Raw genomic sequence first — 15,122 nt, 5'->3', positions numbered from 1 at the left:
GGCATAAAGCCTCAATATCACCCGGGACATAAACCCCAATTTCACCAAGGGATGTGAGCCCCAATATCACCCGCGACATAAACTCCAAAATCACCCGGGACACAAAGCCCAATTTCAACAGGGACATAAACATCAATATCACCCTGGACATTAAGCCCAATATCAAATGGGACATAGAGCCCAATATCACACGGGTCATAGACCCCAATATCACCCGAAAAATAGACCCCAATATCACACGGGACATAGATCCCAAGATCACCGGGGACATAGATCACAATATCACCCGGGATATAGATCCCAAGATCACCCGGAACATAGATCCCAATATCACCCGGGACATAAACCCCAATATAATCCGGGATTAAAGAACAATTTCACCCGGGACATAAACCCCAATTTCACCCGGGACATAAACGCCGATATAACCCGGGATATAAACCCCGATATCACACAGGTTATAAACGCAAATATCACCTCGGACATAAACCCCAATATCACCCGATACAGAGATCCAGATATCACCTGGGACATAGATCCCAATGTCACCCAGGACACAGATCCAAATATCAGCCGGGACATAAACCCCATTATCGCCGGGGACATAGATGCCAATATCACCCTGAACATAGATCCCAATATCACCCGGGACATAGACCCCACTCTCATCCAGGACATAGACCCCACTATCTTCCGGGACATAGACACCAATATCAACCAAGATATAAAACCCAAATTCACCCGGGGCATAAAGCCTCAATATCACCCGGAACATAAACCCCAAGTTCACCAAGGGATATGAGCCCCAATATCACCCGCGAGATAAACTCCAAAATCACCCGGGACACAAAGCCCAATTTCAACAGGGACATAAACATCAATATCACGCTGGACATTAAGCCCAATATCAAATGGGACATAGAGCCCAATATCACACGGGACATAGACCCCAATATCACCCGAATATTAGACCCCAATATCACACGGGACATTGATCCCAATATCACAGGGGACATAGATCACAATATCACCCGGAATATAGATCCCAATATCACCCGGGACATAAACCCCATTATAATCTGGGATATAAAGACCAACTTCACCCGGGACATAAACCCCAATTTCACCCGGGACATAAACGCCGATATAACCCGGGATATAAACCCCGATATCACACAGGTTATAAACGCCAATATCACCTGGGACATAAACCCCAATATCACATGGTACATAGATCCAAATATCACCCGGGACATAGATCCCAATGTCACCCAGGACATAGATCCCAATATCTCCCAGGACACATATCCCAATATCACCCAGTACACAGAACCCAATATCACCCAGGACACAGTTCCCAATATCACCCTGGACACAGATCCCAATATCACCCGGGACACAGAACCCAATATTACCCAGGACACAGAACCCAATATCAACCGGGACACAGATCCCAATATCACCCGGGACACAGATCTGAATATCACCCATGACATACATCCCAATATGCCCTCGGACATAGATCCCAATATCACCCGGGACATAGATCTCAATATCACCCGGGAAATAAACCCCAATATCACCCGGGACTAAACCACAATATCACCCGTGACATAAACTCCAATATCACTTGGGATATAGATACCAAAATCACTCAGGACATTAACCCCAATTTCACCCATGACAAGAACCCAATATCACCCGGGACGTAGACCCCAATATCACCCGGGACAAAAACCCCAATATTGCCGGGGACATAGATGCCAATATCACGCTGAACGTAGATCCCAATATCACCCGGGACATAGACCCCACTATCTTCCGGGACATAGACACCAATATCAACCAAGATATAAAACCCAAATTCACCCGGGGCATAAAGCCTCAATATCACCCGGAACATAAACCCCAAGTTCACCAAGGGATATGAGCCCCAATATCACCCGCGACATAAACTCCAAAATCACCCGGGACACAAAGCCCAATTTCAACAGGGACATAAACATCAATATCACCCTGGACATTGATCCCAATATCACAGGGGACATAGATCACAATATCACCCGGAACATAGATCCCAATATCACCCGGGACATAAACCCCATTATAATCTGGGATATAAAGACCAACTTCACCCGGGACATAAACCCCAATTTCACCCGGGACATAAACGCCGATATAACCCGGGATATAAACCCCGATATCACACAGGTTATAAACGCCAATATCACCTGGGACATAAACCCCAATATCACATGGTACATAGATCCAAATATCACCCGGGACATAGATCCCAATGTCACCCAGGACATAGATCCCAATATCACCCAGGACACATATCCCAATATCACCCAGTACACAGATCCCAATATCACCCAGGACAAGGTTCCCAATATCACCCTGGACACAGATCCCAATATCAACCGGGACACAGATCCCAATATCACCCGGGACACAGATCTGAATATCACCCATGACATACATCCCAATATGCCCTCGGACATAGATCCCAATATCACCCGGGACATAGATCTCAATATCACCCGGGAAATAAACCCCAATATCACGCGGGACTAAACCAAAATATCACCCGTGACATAAACTCCAATATCACTCGGGATATAGATACCAAAATCACTCAGGACATTAACCCCAATTTCACCCGTGACAAGAACCCAATATCACCCGGGACGTAGACCCCAATATCACTCGGGACAAAAACCCCAATATTGCCGGGGACATAGATGCCAATATCACCCTGAACGTAGATCCCAATAACACCAAGAACATATAACCCAATATAACCCGGGATATAAAGCCCAATGTCGCCCGGGACATTAACGGCAATATCAGCCGGGACATAAACCCCAATATCACCCGGGACATGAACTCCAATATAATCCACGATATAAACCCCAATATCACCCGGCATATCCCAATATCACCCAGTACACAGATCCCAATATCACCCAGGACACAGTTCCCAATATCACCCTGGACACTGATCCCAATATCACCCGGGACACAGAGCCCAATATTACCCAGGACACAGAACCCAATATCAACCGGGACACAGATCCCAATATCACCCGGGACACAGATCCCAATATCACCCATGACATACATCCCAATATGCCCTCGGACATAGATCCCAAAATCACCCGGGACATAGATCTCAATATCACCCGGGAAATAAACCCCAATATCACCCGGGACTAAACCACAATATCACCCGTGACATAAACTCCAATATCACTCGGGATATAGATACCAAAATCACTCAGGACTTAAACCCCAATTTCACCCGTGACAAGAACCCAATATCACCCGGGACGTAGACCCCAATATCACCCGGGACATAAACCCCAATATTGCCGGGGACATAGATGCCAATATCAAACTGAACGTAGATCCCAATATCACCCGGGACATAAACCCCAATATTGCCGGGGACATAGATGCCAATATCACCCTGAACATAGATCCCAATATCACCAAGAACATATAACCCAATATAACCCGGGATATAAAGCCCAATGTCGCCCGGGACATAAACGCCAATATCAGCCGGGACATAAACCGCAATATCACCAGGGACATGAACCCCAATATAATCCACGATATAAACCCCAATATCACCCGGATTATAAATCCGAATAACAGCAGGGACGTAAAAATCAAATATCATCTGGAATATGAACCACAATATAACCTGGGATATAAACCCTAATATCACGCGGGATGTAAATCCCCATATCACTTGGGACATAAACCCCAATTTCACACGGGACATAAACCCCAAATTCCTCCGGGACATAAACGCCGATATAACCCGGGATATAAACCCCGATATCACACAGGTTATAAACGCCAATATCATCTAGGACATAAACCCCAATATCACCCGATACAGAGATCCAAATATCACCCGGGACATAGATCCCAATGTCACCCAGGACACAGATCCTAATATCACCGGGGACATAAACCCCATAATCTCCGGGGACATAGATGCCAATATCACCCTGAACATACATCCCAATATCACCCGGGACATAGACCCCACTCTCATCCAGGACATAGACCCCACTATCATCCGGGACATAGACACCCATATCAACCAAGATATAAAACCCAAATTCACCTGGGGCATGAAGCCTCAATATCACCTGGGACATCAACCCCAATTTCAACAAGGGATATGAGCCCCAATATCACCCGCTACATAAACTCCAAAATCACCCGGGACACAAAGCCCAATTTCAACAGGGACATAAACATCAATATCACCCTGGACATTAAGCCCAGTATCAAATGGGACATAGAGCCCAATATCACACGGGACATAGACCCCAATATCACCCGAAAAATAGACCCCAATATCACACGGGACATAGATCCCAAGATCGCCGGGGACATAGATCACAATATCACACGGGATATAGATCCCAATATCACCCGGGACATAAACCCCAATATCGTTGGGGAAATAGATCCCAATATCACTCGGAACACAGATCCCAATATTACCCGGGACTTAAACCCCAATATAATCCGGGATATAAAGACCAATTTCACCCGGGACATAAACCCCAATTTCACCCGGGACATAAACGCTGATATAACCCGGGATATAAACCCCGATATCACACAGGTTATAAACGCCAATATCACCTAGGACATAAACCTCAATATCACCCGATACAGAGATCCAACTATCACCCGGGACATAGATCCCAATGTCACCCAGGACACAGATCCAAATATCACCCGGGACATAAACCCCATTATCACCGGGGACATAGATGCCAATATCACCCTGAACATGGATCCCAATATCACCCGGGACATAGACCCCATTCTCATCCAGGACATAGACCCCACTATCTTCCGGGACATAGACACCAATATCAACCAAGATATAAAACCCAAATTCACCCCGGGCATAAAGCCTCAATATCACCCGGGGCATAAACCCCAAGTTCACCAAGGGATATGAGCCCCAATATCATCCGGGACATAAACTCCAAAATCACCCGGGACACAAAGCCCAATTTTAACAGGGACATACACATGAATATCACCCTGGACATTAAGCCCAATATCAAATGGGACATAGGGCCCAATATCACACGGGACATAGACCCCAATATCAAGCAAGAATTAAAACCCAATATCACCCGGGACATAAAGCCTCAATATCACCCGCGACATAAAGCCCCTACATCACCCGGGACATAAACCCGAATTTAACCCGGGACATAAACCCAAATTTCACCCTGGATATAGACCCCAATATCAACCGGGACATAGATCCTAATATCATCTGCGACATAGATCCCAATATCACCCGGGACATAAATCCCAATATCACCCGGTACATAAATCCCAATATCACCCGGGACATAGATCCCAATATCAACCGGGACATAGATCCCAATGTCACCCGGGACATATATCTAATATAACCCGGGACATAAACCCCAAGTTCATCCGGGAAATAAACCTCAATTTCACCTAGGACATATATCCCAAATATCACCCGGGACATAAAACCAAATATCACTCGGGATTCCCAAAATCACAGAGGACATAAACCTCAATTTCAACCGGGACAGAAACGGCGATATAACCCGGGACATAAACCCCAATATCACACAGGTTATAAATGCCAATATTGCCCGGGACATAAAGCCCAATATCAGGCGGGACATAAACCCCAACATCACCTGGGACTTAGGTCCCAATATCACTCAGGACATAGATCCCAATGTTACCCAGGACATAGATTCCAAAATCAACCAGGACATAGATCCCAATATGTCCCAGGACATAGATCCCAATATCAAACGGGACTTGATCCCAATATCACCCGGGACATAAATCCCAATATCACCCGGGACGTAGATCCCAATATCACCCGGGACGTAGATCCCAATATCACCCAGGACAGAGATCCCAATATCACCCGGGACAGAGATCCCAATATCAACCGCGACATAGATCCCAATATCACCCAGGACATAGATCCCAATATCACCCGGGACGTAGTACCCAATATCACCCGGGACATAGCTCCCAATATCACCCGGGACATAGCTCCCAATTTCGCTGGGGACATAGATGCCAATATCGCAGGAACATAGATCTCAATATCGCCCGGGAAATAACCCACAATATCACCCGGGACTAAACCACAATATCACCCGCGACATAAACTCTAACATCAATCGGATTATAGATACCAAAATCACGCAGGACATAAACCCCCATTTCACCCATGACAAGAACCCAATATCACCCGGGACATAGACAACAATATCACCCGGGACATAAACCCCAATATTGCCGGGGACATAGATGCCAATATCACCCTGAACATAGATCCCAATATCACCCGGGACATAAACCCCAATATTGCCGGGGACATAGATGCCAATATCACCCTGAACATAGATCCCAATATCACCCGGAACATATAACCCAATATAACCCGGGATATTAAGCCCAATGTCACCCGGGACATAAACGCCAATATCAGCCGGGACATAAACCCCAATATCACCCGGGATATGAACCCCAATATAATCCACGATATAAACCCCAATATCACCCGGAGTATAAATCCGAATAACAGCAGGGACGTAAAAATCAAATATCATCTGGAATATGAACCACAATATAACCTGGGATATAAACCCTAATATCACGCGGGATGTAAATCCCCATATCACTTGGGACATAAACCCCAATTTCACACGGGACATAAACCCCAATTTCACCCGGGACATAAACGCAGATATAACCCGGGATATAAACCCCGATATCACACAGGTTATAAACGCCAATATCACCCAGGACATAAACCCCAATATCACCCGATACAGAGATCCAAATATCACCCGGGACATAGATCCCAATGTCAACCAGGACACAGATCCAAATATCCCTGGGGACATAAACTGCATTATCTCCGGGGACATAGATGCCAAAATCACGCTGAACATACAACCCAATATCACCCGGGACATAGACCCCACTCTCATCCAGGACATAGACCCCAAAATCATCCGCGAAATAGACACCAATATCAACCAAGATATAAAACCCAAATTCACCCGGGGCATAAAGCCTCAATATCACCCGGGACATAAACCCCAATTTCACCAAGGGATGTGAACCCCAATATCACCCGCGAGATAAACTCCAAAATCACCCGGGACACAAAGCCCAATTTCAACAGGGACATAAACATCAATATCACCCTGGACATTAAGCCCAATATCAAATGGGACATAGAGCCCAATATCACACGGGACATAGACCACAATATCACCCGAAAAATAGACCCCAATATCACACGGGACATAGATCCCAAGATCACCGGGGACATAAATCACAATATCACCCGGGATATAGATCCCAATATCACCCGGAACATAGATCCCAATATCACCCGGGACATAAACCCCAATATAATCCGGGATATAAAGACCAATTTCACCCGGGACATAAACCCCAATTTCACCCGGGACATAAACGCCGATATAACCCGGGATATAAACCCCGATATCACACAGGTTATAAACGCCAATATCACCTAGGACATAAACCCCAATATCACCCGATACAGAGATCCAAATATCACCCAGGACACAGATCCAAATATCACCCGGGACATAAACCCCATTATCGCCCGGGACATAGATGCCAATATCACCCTGAACATAGATCCCAATGTCACCCAGGACATAGATCCCAATATCTCCCAGGACACATATCCCAATATCACCCAGTACACAGATCCCAATATCACCCAGGACACAGTTCCCAATATCACCCTGGACACAGATCCCAATATCACCCGGGACACAGAACCCAATATTACCCAGGACACAGAACCCAATATCAACCGGGACACAGATCCCAATATCACCCGGGACACAGATCTGAATATCATCCATGACATACATGCCAATATGCCCTCGGACATAGATCCCAATATCACCCGGGACATAGATCTCAATATCACCCGGGAAATAAACCCCAATATCACCCGGGACTAAACCACAATATCACCCGTGACATAAACTCCAATATCACTCGGGATATAGATACCAAAATCACTCAGGACATAAACCCCAATTTCACACGTGACAAGAAACCAATATCACCTGGGACGTAGACCCCAATATCACCCGGGACATAAAAACCAATATTGCCGGGGACATAGATGCCAATATCACCCTGAACGTAGATCCCAATATCACCCGGGAAATAAACCCCAATATTGCCGGGGACATAGATGCCAATATCACCCTGAACATAGATCCCAATATCACCAAGAACATACAACCTAATATAACCCGGGATATAAAGCCCAATGTCGCCCGGGACATAAACGCCAATATCAGCCGGGACATAAACCCCAATATCACCCGGGACATGAACCCTAATATAATCCACGATATAAACCCCAATATCACCCGGAGTATCAATCCGAATAACAGCAGGAACGTAATAATCAAATATCATCTGGAATATGAACCACAATATAACCTGGGATATAAACCCTAATATCACGCGGGATGTAAATCCCCATATCACTTGGGACATAAACCCCAATTTCACACGGGACATAAACCCCAATTTCACCCGGGACATAAACGCCGATATAACCCGGGATATAAACCCCGATATCACACAGGTTATAAACGCCAATATCACCTGGGACATAAACCCCAATATCACACGGTACATAGATCCAAATATCACCCGGGACATAGATCCCAATGTCACCCAGGACATAGATCCCAATATCACCCAGGACACATATCCCAATATCACCCAGTGCACAGATCCCAATATCACCCAGGACACAGTTCCCAATATCACCCTGGACACAGATCCCTATATCACCCTGGACACAGAACCCAATATTACCCAGGACACAGAACCCAATATCAACCGGGACACAGATCCCAATATCACCCGGGACACAGATCCCAATATCACCCATGACATACATCCCAATATGCCCTCGGACATAGATCCCAATATCACCCGGGACATAGATCTCAATATCACCCGGGAAATAAACCCCAATATCACCCGGGACTAAACCACAATATCACCCGTGACATAAACTCCAATATCACTCGGGATATAGATACCAAAATCACTCAGGACATAAACCCCAATTTCACCCGTGACAAGAACCCAATATCACCCGGGACGTAGACGCCAATATCACCCGGGACATAAACCCCAATATTGCCGGGGACATAGATGCCAATATCACCCTGAACATAGATCCCAATATCACCCGGGACATAAACCCCAATATTGCCGGGGACATAGATGCCAATATCACCCTGAACATAGATCCCAATATCACCCGGAACATATAACCCAATATAACCCGGGATATTAAGCCCAATGTCACCCGGGACATAAACGCCAATATCAGCCGGGACATAAACCCCAATATCACCCGGGATATGAACCCCAATATAATCCACGATATAAACCCCAATATCACCCGGAGTATAAATCCGAATAACAGCAGGGACGTAAAAATCAAATATCATCTGGAATATGAACCACAATATAACCTGGGATATAAACCCTAATATCACGCGGGATGTAAATCCCCATATCACTTGGGACATAAACCCCAATTTCACACGAGACATAAACCCCAATTTCACCCGGGACATAAACGCAGATATAACCCGGGATATAAACCCCGATATCACACAGGTTATAAACGCCAATATCACCCAGGACATAAACCCCAATATCACCCGATACAGAGATCCAAATATCACCCGGGACATAGATCCCAATGTCACCCAGGACACAGATCCAAATATCCCTGGGGACATAAACTGCATTATCTCCGGGGACATAGATGCCAAAATCACGCTGAACATACAACCCAATATCACCCGGGACATAGACCCCACTCTCATCCAGGACATAGACCCCAAAATCATCCGCGAAATAGACACCAATATCAACCAAGATATAAAACCCAAATTCACCCGGGGCATAAAGCCTCAATATCACCCGGGACATAAACCCCAATTTCACCAAGGGATGTGAACCCCAATATCACCCGCGAGATAAACTCCAAAATCACCCGGGACACAAAGCCCAATTTCAACAGGGACATAAACATCAATATCACCCTGGACATTAAGCCCAATATCAAATGGGACATAGAGCCCAATATCACACGGGACATAGACCACAATATCACCCGAAAAATTGACCCCAATATCACACGGGACATAGATCCCAAGATCACCGGGGACATAAATCACAATATCACCCGGGATATAGATCCCAATATCACCCGGAACATAGATCCCAATATCACCCGGGACATAAACCCCAATATAATCCGGGATATAAAGACCAATTTCACCCGGGACATAAACCCCAATTTCACCCGGGACATAAACGCCGATATAACCCGGGATATAAACCCCGATATCACACAGGTTATAAACGCCAATATCACCTAGGACATAAACCCCAATATCACCCGATACAGAGATCCAAATATCACCCAGGACACAGATCCAAATATCACCCGGGACATAAACCCCATTATCGCCCGGGACATAGATGCCAATATCACCCTGAACATAGATCCCAATGTCACCCAGGACATAGATCCCAATATCTCCCAGGACACATATCCCAATATCACCCAGTACACAGATCCCAATATCACCCAGGACACAGTTCCCAATATCACCCTGGACACAGATCCCAATATCACCCGGGACACAGAACCCAATATTACCCAGGACACAGAACCCAATATCAACCGGGACACAGATCCCAATATCACCCGGGACACAGATCTGAATATCATCCATGACATACATGCCAATATGCCCTCGGACATAGATCCCAATATCACCCGGGACATAGATCTCAATATCACCCGGGAAATAAACCCCAATATCACCCGGGACTAAACCACAATATCACCCGTGACATAAACTCCAATATCACTCGGGATATAGATACCAAAATCACTCAGGACATAAACCCCAATTTCACACGTGACAAGAAACCAATATCACCTGGGACGTAGACCCCAATATCACCCGGGACATAAAAACCAATATTGCCGGGGACATAGATGCCAATATCACCCTGAACGTAGATCCCAATATCACCCGGGAAATAAACCCCAATATTGCCGGGGACATAGATGCCAATATCACCCTGAACATAGATCCCAATATCACCAAGAACATACAACCTAATATAACCCGGGATATAAAGCCCAATGTCGCCCGGGACATAAACGCCAATATCAGCCGGGACATAAACCCCAATATCACCCGGGACATGAACCCCAATATAATCCACGATATAAACCCCAATATCACCCGGAGTATCAATCCGAATAACAGCAGGAACGTAATAATCAAATATCATCTGGAATATGAACCACAATATAACCTGGGATATAAACCCTAATATCACGCGGGATGTAAATCCCCATATCACTTGGGACATAAACCCCAATTTCACACGGGACATAAACCCCAATTTCACCCGGGACATAAACGCCGATATAACCCGGGATATAAACCCCGATATCACACAGGTTATAAACGCCAATATCACCTGGGACATAAAACCCAATATCACACGGTACATAGATCCAAATATCACCCGGGACATAGATCCCAATGTCACCCAGGACATAGATCCCAATATCACCCAGGACACATATCCCAATATCACCCAGTGCACAGATCCCAATATCACCCAGGACACAGTTCCCAATATCACCCTGGACACAGATCCCTATATCACCCTGGACACAGAACCCAATATTACCCAGGACACAGAACCCAATATCAACCGGGACACAGATCCCAATATCACCCGGGACACAGATCCCAATATCACCCATGACATACATCCCAATATGCCCTCGGACATAGATCCCAATATCACCCGGGACATAGATCTCAATATCACCCGGGAAATAAACCCCAATATCACCCGGGACTAAACCACAATATCACCCGTGACATAAACTCCAATATCACTCGGGATATAGATACCAAAATCACTCAGGACATAAACCCCAATTTCACCCGTGACAAGAACCCAATATCACCCGGGACGTAGACGCCAATATCACCCGGGACATAAACCCCAATATTGCCGGGGACATAGATGCCAATATCACCCTGAACATAGATCCCAATATCACCCGGGACATAAAACCCAATATTGCCGGGGACATAGATGCCAATATCACCCTGAACATAGATCCCAATATCACCCGGAACATATAACCCAATATAACCCGGGATATTAAGCCCAATGTCACCCGGGACATAAACGCCAATATCAGCCGGGACATAAACCCCAATATCACCCGGGATATGAACCCCAATATAATCCACGATATAAACCCCAATATCACCCGGAGTATAAATCCGAATAACAGCAGGGACGTAAAAATCAAATATCATCTGGAATATGAACCACAATATAACCTGGGATATAAACCCTAATATCACGCGGGATGTAAATCCCCATATCACTTGGGACATAAACCCCAATTTCACACGGGACATAAACCCCAATTTCACCCGGGACATAAACGCAGATATAACCCGGGATATAAACCCCGATATCACACAGGTTATAAACGCCAATATCACCCAGGACATAAACCCCAATATCACCCGATACAGAGATCCAAATATCACCCGGGACATAGATCCCAATGTCACCCAGGACACAGATCCAAATATCCCTGGGGACATAAACTGCATTATCTCCGGGGACATAGATGCCAATATCACGCTGAACATACAACCCAATATCACCCGGGACATAGACCCCACTCTCATCCAGGACATAGACCCCACTATCATCCGCGAAATAGACACCAATATCAACCAAGATATAAAACCCAAATTCACCCGGGGCATAAAGCCTCAATATCACCAGGGACATAAACCCCAATTTCACCAAGGGATGTGAACCCCAATATCACCCGCGAGATAAACTCCAAAATCACCCGGGACACAAAGCCCAATTTCAACAGGGACATAAACATCAATATCACCCTGGACATTAAGCCCAATATCAAATGGGACATAGAGCCCAATATCACACGGGACATAGACCACAATATCACCCGAAAAATAGACCCCAATATCACACGGGACATAGATCCCAAGATCACCGGGGACATAAATCACAATATCACCCGGGATATAGATCCCAATATCACCCGGAACATAGATCCCAATATCACCCGGGACATAAACCCCAATATCACCCGATACAGAGATCCAAATATCACCCAGGACACAGATCCAAATATCACCCGGGACATAAACCCCATTATCGCCCGGGACATAGATGCCAATATCACCCTGAACATAGATCCCAATGTCACCCAGGACATAGATCCCAATATCACCCAGTACACAGATCCCAATATCACCCAGGACACAGTTCCCAATATCACCCTGGACACAGATCCCAATATCACCTGGGACACAGAACCCAATATTACCCAGGACACAGAACCCAATATCAACCGGGACACAGATCCCAATATCACCCGGGACACAGATCTGAATATCACCCATGACATACATCCCAATATGCCCTCGGACATAGATCCCAATATCACCCGGGACATAGATCTCAATATCACCCGGGAAATAAACTCCAATATCACCCGGGACTAAACCACAATATCACCCGTGACATAAACTCCAATATCACTCGGGATATAGATACCAAAATCACTCAGGACATAAACCCCAATTTCACCCGTGACAAGAACCCAATATCACCCGGGACGTAGACGCCAATATCACCCGGGACATAAACCCCAATATTGCCGGGGACATAGATGCCAATATCACCCTGAACATAGATCCCAATATCACCCGGGACATAAACCCCAATATTGCCGGGGACATAGATGCCAATATCACCCTGAACATAGATCCCAATATCACCCGGAACATATAACCCAATATAACCCGGGATATTAAGCCCAATGTCACCCGGGACATAAACGCCAATATCAGCCGGGACATAAACCCCAATATCACCCGGGATATGAACCCCAATATAATCCACGATATAAACCCCAATATCACCCGGAGTATAAATCCGAATAACAGCAGGGACGTAAAAATCAAATATCATCTGGAATATGAACCACAATATAACCTGGGATATAAACCCTAATATCACGCGGGATGTAAATCCCCATATCACTTGGGACATAAACCCCAATTTCACACGGGACATAAACCCCAATTTCACCCGGGACATAAACGCCGATATAACCCGGGATATAAACCCCGATATCACACAGGTTATAAACGCCAATATCACCTGGGACATAAACCCCAATATCACACGGTACATAGATCCAAATATCACCCGGGACATAGAGCCCAATGTCACCCAGGACATAGATCCCAATATCACCCAGGACACATATCCCAATATCACCCAGTGCACAGATCCCAATATCACCCAGGACACAGTTCCCAATATCACCCTGGACACAGATCCCTATCTCACCCTGGACACAGAACCCAATATTACCCAGGACACAGAACCCAATATCAACCGGGACACAGATCCCAATATCACCCGGGACACAGATCTGAATATCACCCATGACATACATCCCAATATGCCCTCGGACATAGATCCCAATATCACCCGGGACATAGATCTCAATATCACCCGGGAAATAAACCCCAATATCACCCGGGACTAAACCACAATATCACCCGTGACATAAACTCCAATATCACTCGGGATATAGATACCAAAATCACTCAGGACATAAACCCCAATTTCACCCGTGACAAGAACCCAATATCACCCGGGACGTAGACCCCAATATCACCCGGGACATAAACCCCAATATTGCCGGGGACATAGATGCCAATATCACCCTGAACATAGATCCCAATATCACCCGGGACATAAACCCCAATATTGCCGGGGACATAGATGCCAATATCACCCTGAACATAGATCCCAATATCACCAAGAACATACAACCTAATATAACCCGGGATATAAAG

This window comes from Carcharodon carcharias, chromosome 24, assembly GCF_017639515.1.
Source record: "Carcharodon carcharias isolate sCarCar2 chromosome 24, sCarCar2.pri, whole genome shotgun sequence".
Classification (NCBI taxonomy): Eukaryota; Metazoa; Chordata; class Chondrichthyes; order Lamniformes; family Lamnidae; genus Carcharodon; species Carcharodon carcharias.
Note: the sequence above shows the minus strand (reverse complement) of the source record.